The sequence below is a fragment of the Thunnus maccoyii genome, chromosome 12 (assembly GCF_910596095.1).
Source record: "Thunnus maccoyii chromosome 12, fThuMac1.1, whole genome shotgun sequence".
NCBI lineage: Eukaryota > Metazoa > Chordata > Actinopteri > Scombriformes > Scombridae > Thunnus > Thunnus maccoyii.
The window spans coordinates 28,758,610-28,771,928 of NC_056544.1; positions in this window are offsets into that span (position 1 = coordinate 28,758,610).

A 13,319-nucleotide genomic window follows, 5' to 3' on the forward strand; every position below is an offset into this window, starting at 1 on the left:
CCTCATGCCTAAACCTAACCAACCAAACCAACGAAGGTAACGAGTACTAGTCAATCACAGGCAGCGTAGGGTGGGTCATGACTTTGCAATCCTAGGAGAAAAAAAATTTGGCAAGCTGGAGTCTGGTATGGTAAGCCATGTATGCTAGTCCTGTTAGCTGTTGCTGAGAGTTCAGTAAAGTTGCAGATGTGAACAGTTTGTTCATCTCTACTGTGATTCACTCACCAAATTGATGTGTTTCTGCAGATTAGGTGGAGCTGTGCAATTTTGGTGCTCATTTTGGATTATTTTTATTTTGTGATAAAAACCTTGGGGGCAACTGTGGCTCAGAGTGGGTCGTCCACTAATCAGGAGGTTTGGCTATTTGACTCTGACATGTTTGTGTTCATGTTTCAGGGTTAACCATGGAGACCCTTCTGTTTTACATCTATACCATCTTCATCTTTACAGCTCTACATTCAGGGTAAGACTTTGGTTTTCAATTGATTTAAACAGAAACTTTTCATTAAAGTAATATAATAAAAACTCTAAACTGCGAACCTGCTCAAGGATCTGATCTGGATCAGTGACATCTTTTAAATCACTTTCAAGTCTTATCTGTTTTATTATTATTGTTGTTTTAATCTTATATTGTTGTTAAGTATTTTATTCAATTTCTCCATTTTGAATCATTTGTAATTGTCTGATTTTTTAAATCAGAATCAGAAGTTTTAATATTTGTTCAACCATGTAAAGCACATTATTATTGTTGTTGTTATTATTATTATTATCATCACCATCATTATTTTTTATTATTATTATTGATATTGTTGTTATTATTATTATTATGTAAATACAGTAATCAAACAAAATAATGTCATCTAAAAATTGTAATTAGCCATTAAGAGCCGAACCTCTTGTGGAAATTACTTTCACGCTTTTATATTTAAAATTTTGGATTATTCCCATTCACTTCAATATAGTCACAGTATGCTTTCAGCCTCTAGCGGCCGTCAGATGAACTGCAGCTGAAGATGGCAGCAGATAATGTTGGTTAACTTTGATCTTTGGTACTGAAAACCAACCAGGTGATCAGGAACAAAGTCAGTTTAACACTGAAAAGATACAGAGTGGATGTTTGAGGTGATCAAGGCTCAAATTAAACTTCACATCCTTGAAAATCAAATCTAATTTGAGTCATGAATCCTTAAAAATTGAGTCTTTAATCTGCCTTCAGTTTTTCAACGAGACTGTTTTGTTCTTCACATATTGACGTATTAATCAGTAAAACTTCACTGTTTCCTCCCCGCAGGTGTCTGTTGAGGAGTGCAACTGTTGCATCAACTGTGTTCATAATGATCACAACATTTATTTGTAAGTATTGTGATGTGAATGAGCTGTGGGACTCACTAATCAGTGATGTGATAAGCATGGACTCACTGACTGACTGCACTGAATACAGGTGTGACTGACTGTGAGTGCAGGAGAGACAGACAAAAGACTGGGCAGACACCACAATTGGGTTAAGCATATTGCTGCTGCGGCTCAGCACTCTTTTGAGACAGAGGATATTGTAGTAATAATAATAATAATAATAATAATAATAATAAATTAGATTTATATAGCGCCTTTCAAAACACCCAAGGATGCTTTACAGAGAGGGAAAAGGGAAAACTATGCTGAGGTTAAAAATAAGCAGCTGAGAAATTAAGTGGTTAACTGTGGGCCAAAAGCCTGGGCAAACAGGTAGGTTTTGAGGGCTGATTTGAAAGAGTCCAGGGTAGGAGTGTTTCGTATCTTGGAAAGGAGAGAGTTCTAGAGGGTGGGGACTGCCATGCTGAAGGCGCTGTCTCCAAAAATGCGTCGGCTAGTGCAGGGGACGGAGAGCAGCCACAAGTCCAGGCTTCGGGAAGGTGTGTGTTGGTGGAGGAGGTCTGAAAGGTACTGGGGGGCCGGGGAGTGGAGGGATTTGTAGGTGAGGAGGAGGACTTTGTAGGAGATATGGTATTTCACAGGGAGCTAGTGTAGGTAAATGAGAGTGGTGGTGATGTGCTGCCAGGGTTTGGTGTGGGTAAGAACCCTCGCAGCTGAGTTCTAGACATATTGGAGCCTGTCCAGGGTTTTATTGGGTACCCCAAACAGGACTCCATTGCAGTAGTCCAGACGATTTGATATGAAGCCATGGATCATGGTCTCTGCAATGGTGTTGGAGAGAGATGGCCAGAGTCGGGCGATGTTCTTAAGGTGGAAAAAGGCAGCTTTGGTGACAGATTTGATGTGTGACTGGAAGGAGAGGGTAGAGTCCAGGATGACGCCCAGGTTGCAGACTTCAGGGGATGGGGAGATGGAGCAACCATCGACCTCAAGGATGAAATCCCCAACCTTCTGGAGCAGCGCCTTAGGTACCACAACCATGAGCTCTGTTTTCTTGCTGTTTAGTTTGAGTAGATTGGACGACATCCATGATTTTATTTCCTGTAGGCAGTTGATTAGGGACCGGGGGGGAGCTGTGTAGATGGTGTGCTACTGAGATAGAGCTGAGTGTCGTCGGTGTAGCAGTGGAAATGAAGTCCATGATGGCGAATGATCTGACCAAGGGGGAGCATGTAGATGGTGAAGAGGATGGGCCCGAGGACGGAGCCTTGAGGCACGCCTGGTTGACTGGGGCAGGGGGAGAGCGAGAGCCGCTAATGGAGACAAACTGTGCTCTGTTGGTGAGATATGATTGAAACCAGGCGAGAACAGTACTAGTGAGGCCTAAATCAGAAAGACGGTTGAGGAGAATGGAGTGGGAGATCGTGTCAAAAGCAGCTGAGAGGTCGAGGAGGATGAGTAGGCTGATATGGCCGGAGTCAGCAGCGATGAGGAGGTCGTTTGTGATCTTGATGAGGGCGGTCTCTGTGCTGTGATGTTTCCTGTAGGCAGATTGTAGGGTCTCATAGAGCTTATTGTTGGACATGTGCTGATGATGTTGGTTGGCGACCGCTCTTTCCTGGAGCTTACTGAAGAAAGGAGTAATCTAGGAATACAGGTGATAAAGACAGAGTAGGGGGCTAGCTGTTCCTCTGTTAGGAAGGGAGGTCTGCTGTCTCCTGTAGAAAGTCAAGGCTGGGACTGTAGAAGTGTGCAGTAGCCGCCACCCCCCCGGTGTGCTACTTCCTGCCATCTGGTGTGGCACTGACAGCCAGCTGAATTCTGTCCACGCCGTCCAGCAAAGCCGTGTCCCGGGGAACTGGACGGTGTCTAAAGCTCAGACCCCAGGGAAGGGTCACGCCGAGTGTGTGAGTTAAGTATACGTTTCAAAAAATATTGTTGTATGTACTCCTGTAGGTATATATGTGTGTTAGCAGTAGGCATATTTGTGGGTTTAACAGTTTGGGGAGAGACAACAGATGAGGGAGGGGTAACTGCAAGCCCATAGGTGGGACATTCACGTTTCCCTTTAAGCCAGTGATGATTGTGATTTGCAGTCTGATTGCAGTGCATGTTCAGTGTTGCTGTGGTTGAGCATTTGTGGTGTCTCCTGTTCAGAGGGTGCCAGCATGCCGTGTTCAAGAGGCCAATTCCAGGTCAATTCATCACACTTTTGGACCACATTGTCATAGATATTAATGAAATTTGGCATGCTGATTTGGTCATATAAGAAACCCATTTGTTATGAGTGATTATAATCTTGAAAGTTGAATTGTTAAAAAAAATATTTTTTAAAATGGGTAAAACTTTCACCAAAGGTTATAATGTCATCAACACCTCCAGAAAATTTGGTCTTTGGTTTTCGAGTTGTTGCTGAGATGTCATTACCTATCTGAAGTGGCATCACATCACTAATTCCTTACAATGTTGTTGAACAGCCGTTACTGATCAGTGCATGGTCAAGCACATGCAAAATTACAATACACTACTTTCTTGATGGGCTCCCAGGCCACTGGGTAGTGTGCTCAAAGAAATACAACATGGGTGGAATCATGAATCTGAAGATAAATGATAATACAATTCAATTGCAAAAGTACTCTTACCTTACTGTTTGACTGTTTGAATGTTTCATTAATATCAATGACGATGCAGTCCAAAAGTGTGATGAATTGACCCGGTGAGCCTTAAGCTAGAGTTTAGCCCTGTGTGTAAAGGTTCTTAAAAGTCTGGGTTGTCCAGGTATGGCCCGCAAGAAATTTTACCATAGTATGTATTATAGTTTGCCATGGTAAAAATTGTTATGGGGCTGGTTGCCCCTAATTGTTTGTAGCCCTCCTTACCTCATGAAGTTGCTTATATATTTATCAATTTAATGATTTAATAAAGATTGCTTTTTTGTACTACACACCTTTGAATTTGGGATTATTTTAAGGGCTCTGATACTAATAGCAGTGTTTTCCTGCTCAATAAGGACCAAACCTACATTGATTACAGCATCACGTAGAATTAGACAGTTCGATCCCCGACTCCTCCTGTCATGTTGAAGTGTCCTCGGGCACAATACTGAACCCTAAATTGCTAAGCAAAAGAAAAAAGATTGTAAAGCACTTTGGATAAAGGCACTATAAAAATGCAGCCACTTAACCTGTTCAGACCACCTTTTCTCACACACACAGATGGAGGGCAATTTTCGTGGCTTCATTTGGCATAGGCACACACACTCTTTCGTCTCCAATATTACTGTTTTGTCCCTTTCAGTTTTCTACACATTTTTTTCATAAAGGCAAACTCTTTTCTCTCTTCTCACCTGTTTCACTTGTTGCTGCGTTTTAAGGGGATAAGTGAAGCTCATGTGATTGGTTATTACTGAAGCTCTACACACAGGACATTCACCAGGAATTAAGACTTTTTGTTTTTGTTTTTTGTACTTTAACCTATTAAATCCATCGCACAGCTGAGGACTGTTGATTCAATCCTCGCATGGGCTATAGATTTTTATTGTTTTCATGATTTGAGTTTAATAAATCAATCTGTCTCTTTTTTGAGTCACAATATAAAATGTATATAACACTTCATCAATGTTTCATTTTCATGGCTATTTTAAAATAAAGGTGAACACAGGTTTTTACAAATGTCTTTAACACACATTTAACATCTTACAGTACAATAAACCACCAGTCATTATGTTACAATTGCCAGTTTGCAGTTTCCATATTTAGACTCACTTGTAGCAGTTTTATCTACCAAACTTTATGCAGATCATACATAATATACAGTATCTCCACATTTTTCTCTGACATCACGGAAATAAACACTGAAACTCACACATTATACATACAGAATAAGTTGGTTGTGTTTATGAGTCATTTGGTACTAGAACCATAATGATTCAGACAACATCAAAGATCAAGTCAAAAAAATGAAGATAATACAAATAATCCAGTATGGTTCTTAAGAAAGAAAGAATTAAGAATCTTCAGCAACTAAGAGACGAAACACTCATCTACCTTAAAACTGTGTAATAGTCATTAGTCCACACTAATTGAACACATTTTATGAATACACATAGCATTGATTGTTTATTCTGGTTTTTTCCAGCCTTCATGCCTACACCTCCCACAGCCTACAACAATAATGAGCTGATCAGGATTGTGATGGTGGGGAAGACTAGAGTGACTAAACGCTGTGAAAAGGTTTATGGTGAGGTGGATGGACAAAAGGTTGCTGTTATCGACACTCCGGGCCTGTTTGACACCAGGAACATTGAAGAGGAAACCGTTAAAAATATTGCTCAGAGCATTACTTATGCTTCACCTGGACCTCATATCTTCCTGGTCGTCATCAGACTGGGCAGATTCACAGAGGAAGAAAAAAAGACGATGGAGAAGATTCAGAAAATCTTTGGTGAGGAAGCCTACAAATACAGCATGATTCTCTTCACCCATGGTGACCTGCTCAAAGGGAAACCTATTGAGGAGTTCTTGAAAGACAGCAAAGATCTGCAGGAACTTGTGGCCAAATGTAACAATCAGTACCACGTGTTGAATAATGAGGTGAAGGATCATTCTCAGGTCAGAAAGCTGCTTGATAAGATAAGAAATATAAATGTGCAGAATGGAGGAAGCTACTACACCACCGAAATGTTCCAAAAGGCAGAGAGAGCGATAGAAGAGAAGAAACAACGAATCCTGAAAGAGAGAGAAGAGCAGAACCGCAAAGAGCAGGAGAAACTGATGAAGGAAATAGAGGAGAAGTATGAGAGACTGATGAGAGAGGAGAAGGCTAACAAGGAGAAGGAGAAACAGTTGATGGATGCTCGTGAAAGAGAAAAGGAGATGGAAATAAGAAAACTGGAAGAAATACAGGAGGAACGGGCTAGACGAGAAGCTGAGGAAAGCCTCATTATTCCAACTGTTATTTGACATTATTAAGGTATTAGCGCAGAATTATTTTCAAAAATCTTTTTGATTTTACAATGGTGCACTCCAGCAGACTGAACTTCAAGCTAAGAGCAGGAGGAACTGAAGAAGGAAATAGCTGAGAGAAGTCAAAGGTGACAAGGAGAGGGATAACTTAAAGGAACATGAAAAAGGAACCAAAAAGAAAATTACAAAACTGTAGAAAAAAGCTCAAACTTCAGGCCAGAAAGGAAGCCGGGGACAATGATTCAGTCAAACAGCTGCTAATTAAAAAAAATTTCAGTTGTTGCTTCACTTTGCTTCTCACTTTTGAAACAGAGATAGTAGATAACAAAATAAACAGATGAGCAGTAAGAACACCAAGACAAATAATCAGCCTCTGCCCAAGCAAGCCAACCCACTCCCCAGCTAGTGTAAAATTAATTGAATTATATAACTAATAAGTAATGTGGCAATTTAAATTAAAACCAGTTGACTAAGTGTGCTGTCCTGATTCCATTCTTTGTTCAATAACTAATAAGTAAACAATTTGTCTTTTATGAAAAAAAATAATGAAGATCTGTTCCAAGTATGACAACAAAAGTTTGACACCCAGAGATTGTTTGAAACTATGAGAGATGAAGACAACAGTTGAAGATATTGCTCAGTGCATTTTTTTATGCTTCTCCTGGACCCCATACCTTCCTGGTAGTACAGCTAGTAATATGTGTTCATTAATGACTTAAAGGATCATTCTCAGGTCAAACAGCTGCTCAAGAAGATCAGAATGGAGCTACTACACCACTAAAATGTTCCAAAAGGCAGAGAGAGAGATAGAATAAAAGAAACAACGAATCCTGAAAGAGACAGAAGAGCAAATCCTCATAGAGCATGAGGAACTGATGAAGGAAAGAGAGGAAAATATTAACTGTTGAGGAAACAGAAGGCTGACAGAAAGATGGAGAATAAGTTGATAAGTTAGAGGAAACACAAGAAAAAAACTGAAAGAACAAGCTAGAAGCCGAGAAGAGAAATTCAATAATCCAGCTGTTAATTCAAATGATTTATGTCAGTTTATCTCTAGTTTTGCAAATCATCTATCAGTTAATAAAAAAATGATCCAAACACAAGAACTCACCCACCTCCACACAGCGAGAGCAAATTAATGTGAAAGTGACATCTGCTGTTGTCATAGAATTACTCAACAACTGTTTATCCATAAAATAAAGATGTATTCAAAGCAAAACAAGTAAAAGACTGTTGCTGATCCTAGCGTCTCACACAGGATAGAAAAAGTTCTCTCTTGTCGTCATTTGGTCCTGCAGGACTTTTATACCGAGAAAAAAGGAGGGAAAATACAAAAAAGTGAGAGAATTTAATATGTTCAATATGTGCACAAATACAGGCAGCAAATGTGATGAAGAACACAGAGAAGGTTTGGATCACTAGCTACTCTGATTGTTTTTACACTTTTATAGCCAGCAGGTGGTCAGATGAGTCTCATGTATGATGAAGGGTGGGTAGGATAGGAATAACAATTGTTCAGTAGTGCCACAGATGGTACAGAAGATGTCGATTAATTCTTCATTAAAAAAAAAAAATATTGCTGTTTTGTTTCTGAGGGTGAGTCTGTTCATTGTTATGGTTCAAAATGGATTTAAAGCGTTTGTGCAGTGTAAAGTATTTGAGTCATCAGAGAGCACTCATTGTGGACTAAATGTAGTTCAAAGTAGGGCTGCAACTAAAGATTCTTTACATTATTGATTAATCTGTCAATTATTTTTTCAAATAAACAATTAGTTTTTTGGTCTATAAAATGTCACTGTCTCCCAAAGATCAAGATTCAACCTACAATGTCTTGTTTTGTCCACAACCCAAAGATATTCAGTTTACTGTCATAGACGACTGAAGAAACCAGTAAATATTTACATTTGAGAAGCTGGAACCAAATCTGTCGTGTCAGGATATGCTTCAGCATGAATAGATGTTCTTTGTTTCTCTTTCTCACAGGAACATAAGCGTAATACTTTGGTTTCTATGGTTACATATTTAATATGGTTGTTTCACCCAAACAAGAATTCATTTGAAGCCACAGCTACCTGTGCTGCACTTCAGTGGTGTCCAACAGTGTGACCAGTAGTGTATCTACTTGTGACCACATGTTGCATCTGTTTTTGACTTATCTGTTGAATAAAAACAGTGATTTTACTTTTTCAGATGTTTAATTAGAATAATTTTAGAGGCCTAGAGAAGTAGAACTGGAAAAAACGTGTTGAACTGTAATTGAACAAAATATAAAAATGTTTTTCTTTTTTCCTGTCCTTCTAATAATTTTTCCGCACATTTTTCTTCTAGAGCTTGTCAGTCACTCCTCCCAATAAAGACATTTGTTTGCAGTAAAACAATTTGTTTGTTTGAATTGCTGAAAAAGAGCTTAACAATAATAAAGAGTGTGGCTCAACACATTTCATCTTAATTCATTAGTTTCTTTGTACTGACAGTGTCTAACTGTGTATAGCGTGGAAAAACAAGGGCTAAACACAGTATCTCTCTCAAACTGCTCCTCTTCCTGGAATGAATCATAGCTTGATAACTCCTCCCTCTTCTTCCTGCTCTCAAACACAACAAGCTCCAGTCTGTCCACATATTTCCTTGTTCCCTCCCCTTCAGATCTACAGTTTGAAGATGGGTGAAACCAACATGTGGTGAAGCACAACCTATTTGTTCTCATATATATATAAAGACTTGTACAGTATATTTGTATTGCGTCTGTAATATATTCAGATTTTTTTCTGCCACTCTAATCCTCTGCAATTAGAGGGCAATGCTCATTTAGTTATTATAGTTATTTCACAACTTGCTACATAACATAAACTGGTTGGTGTTGAATACATACTGAGTGACTAAATGTCAACATGAGTATCGTCACAAAAAGAAACTGAGCCAACGAGGACATCTGGTGGTTTATGATTGTATAAAAGGCTTAACGGGGATTTTAAGTATTAAATTCAATATAATCTCATTAATGTCCACAGTGTAATTTTATAATTTCCTTTACAGCACTTAAAGTACTCGCTGAGCTAATATATCAAAGTATGAGGCTTTTTCTTAACATCCTTTTTTTAGTTGTTATCACAAGACGTTGCCAGTTTTTTGATTTTCCACAAAAACACCTCTAGAACAATAGTTTAGGAATTTCAGATGTTCATAACTTTTGATACACACATAGTCTGGACTCTTATAATATAGATTCAGAAAGAAAAATGATAATCTGTTGCTTTTCTGTTGGTCCAGTATTGACATTGTGCAGACCTTAGAAACATTTTATATAGTATTCTAGTATTACATATAGGATTTTCAATATGAATAAAATGTTTTAAATCTCAATTTTTCACCCAACTCAACATCTCTGACACGTTGTCTCCCCTCCCTTTCTCCCTCTCTCTCTCTCTCTCTCTCTCTCTCTCTCTCTCTCTCTTTCACACACACACACACACACACTACTACTACCAGCAATTCAGTTTATTATATTATATAAACATCTTGAAATCTGAACAAAAGGTAGTTTATATTCAACTGAATTTCAAAATATCTCACTCACAAAATTCAAAAGCACTGCATTTAAAATGTAATGCATAAAATATTTCACAATTCAGTAGTTCACAAACATTATTTTACAAACAACAATCCAAAAGTTGTAATTATGAGGAATATATAACTTCAAAACTTTAAATTATACAATACTATAGCAGTTTAATGTATCATCCATAACAGTGCTCAGTAATTCTTTGCTTGGTGACAGTTCCTTATCTGGGGGTTGAAGCCTCTCTCACCTTTCTTCATCGCCTTAGACATTTTTTTAGAGGATCACATCTGCTACAACATCTAGCTGATGATCTGACAAGTTGTCCAGACTTCCATCCATCTCCTCACCTCCACTGTCCTCTTAAATGTCCTCTCAGTGTCAACTGATGTTACCAATCTAATCACCTCCTGAACAGTGAATCTTTTTCCAGAATCAGTCATGTCTCATTTACATCACCTCGTCCCCTGAGCCTGCCAGCAAGACTGACAGTGGCCAACTGCAACAAACCAAATATGTGAATAAAAGTACACTTGAACCTGCATTTCAAAGACCAAAGATGTTTGTAAATTAGCATCTGGCTTTGCGCTTTATTCTCTCCCTCCATCATACCCATAAACCCCATAGAAATGCATTGAAACTCGTCACAGAGCTACATTTCTCATCATTTCCCCCTAAAAGCACATTGAAAAATCTTTTTAATAATTAATTCTTACTTTATCTGGTCATTAGATGCATACATTCTTTTGAACATGTTATCATAGGAACCTTTCCACAAGTGTCTTTGTGAAAACTGATCAAATGAGACCCCCATGTGACTAATAGCAAAATATAGTATGATACAGAAATGGCTGAATCTCAGAAACTAGAAGGAGTTATATCGAATGTTTATAACAATTAGATAAATGACTTCGATTTCAATAATATATAATTTGATCCAGTGTAAATACCAAATGAATGATAAACTTACAGCGTTTGTGTGTTTTTAAAAGAAAATCAACTTAGTCTAACAATTAAGGCATGATAACCATGTGATATCAAAAATTTTGTTTTGTCATGTATAGCCGAATGTCTTGACAGTTTCTACAGCAAATTTTGTGTTTCCACCTCAAACAGAAAAAAAATTTGAAGGGCTTTTCCATAACATACTAAATATAGTCGTTAGTCATTAATGGGTTAAATAAAGGTTGAATGAATGAATAATTTTACAGGAAACAGAACAATAATGTGTTGATTTATTTAAAAGACCTGCTGGAAGTCAAATTCAGAAGTGTTTTAAAAGCTTCTGTTGACTGTCTGTTGACTGGGTTTGCGGAGCTCATGTTTATTTTTCATCATATTGTAAACAGAGTATAAAATCCAGTTGGAAACGTCGGCCGCACCTTATATGTACACATTGGCAATTAAAAGGACGTGTTATTTCTTGTAAATGCAGATGGGAGAAGTGAACAGGGTGTACTGTTCATCTGAATGAGCTCTGAACATCCGGGAGGATATTCAAGCTGTGCTCGTCACAGTTTATAATCATGACATTTAGCTCATGGGTGTTAATAACTACATAAGATCACCAAAACATATTCATCAGTGTCACAGACAAGAACAAAGATGTTACTGTGCTGAATTGATATGAATATGAATATAATGATTGTGTATTTAATCTGATATTAACTGAGTTTTCCTTTTCTGAAGTAATTCAGATGTTGAATCTGTATATGGACAACTGTTATATATTCAGTAAAGGATTTAAAGGACAGTTTCACATTTTTTTCATGTCTATCTTAATACAGTACTTTTATGCCATATACTGTATCATATGTTATGAGCCATATAAACAAGTCATATATATATTATTGTTGGCTGTAATTATTCCCACTGAATCAGAATCAGAAACAGGTTTATTGCCAAATAACTTTACACATACAAGGAAATTTGTCTTGGTGTTGTGGTGCGTAATAATAAAAAATGAGAAGGTAAGAGAAAAAACAAGTATCTATACAAATTAAATAAAATACAACTATCACAAAAGACAGGTGAAATAAATATATAAATAAAATTTTACAATAAAGAATGAGTAAAACTATATGTGAAAAGAGCTGTTGAGTTTAAAAAATAATTTACAAGATATTGACCATAAATATTCAAATGTTCACAGTATAAACAGTATATGTAATGTGCAAATGTAATAATACAAAGAATACAAATAACTGCATTAATGTAACACTCCATGTGTTCATGAGTTCACAGATGTGCATTAAAAGATGATAAGATTTTATGTTAATATAAGGTGTGATGTCCATAGGTGGGAGAGAGTCTAGATTTAGTGATTTGGGGACCCTATAAGTAAACTCAGTCATGGGGCTCCTTTATGCCTTTCTCTGATTGGATTTAGGCAGAAGTGTATTGTAACACAATTCATCTACATTAACATCTGTTCAAGGTGGAGCACATTGTTGCTGCTTTATATAATATAATATAATATAATATAATATAATATAATATAATATAATATAATATAATATAATATAATATAATATAATATAATATAAATGCATCACATTTTATGTGTTGATCATAAATTTTGTCTGTAAAATCTTAATCTGTAAAGTCACCAGCAACCAGCTGTCAGATAAATGTAGTAGTACAGTCTTTCCTCTGAAATAGAAGGAACTGAATCATCCTAGTAGAAGTGGAGTGGAAGTATACATTTGCATTAAATGGAAATATTAAAGTAAAGTACATATAACTGCAAGCATTATACTTGAGTAAATATACTTGGTTACTTTTGGAGGTTGATGATTTGCATAACTGTAATCATTGATTAGGTTTTAATTTAGGCATATTTTAAAAAGTCTTTTGAGGGACTTTTGTAAGTAATTTCAGAGTATAATGAGTTAGAACAGTGACATTATTTTTCATGTTTCTGTCATAAAAAAATATTATGTATATTCAAATACAATATGTTATACTTTACTACTTACACTTACACTTTGGTGATGTTCTGTGATCTTGTGTATGGTGAAACGACTTTGCAGCGATAATCTGCTAAGATTATAATAATGATCTGTATCTGTTGTTCGTATTGTACCCACTTTCAAATGTGATATTAAACCCAGGAAGACATTCTCTGGTTTGTGAGTCTTTTATTACAGAAACTGCCACCACAGTTTCATATCTAAAAATCATAGCTGTTTGGGGCCCCTATTAGTTGGGGATACTGCACTGCCGTTTTGAGCTGAACTTTTGTAGGACGCCCTGTTTTATTTACTTCCTGTCACTCATGTTGAAAGCGCATCATGGAAGAGGAACAACTGATTCATTCAGTTGAAATGAAAGGTTATCTCTATGATACCTCCTCATTTCACTACAAAAACCTAAATAAGGTAGCAGCTAGCTGGAGCCACCTGTGAGACCAGGGTTTGATTCCCAACTAAAGCATGTGGTATAGT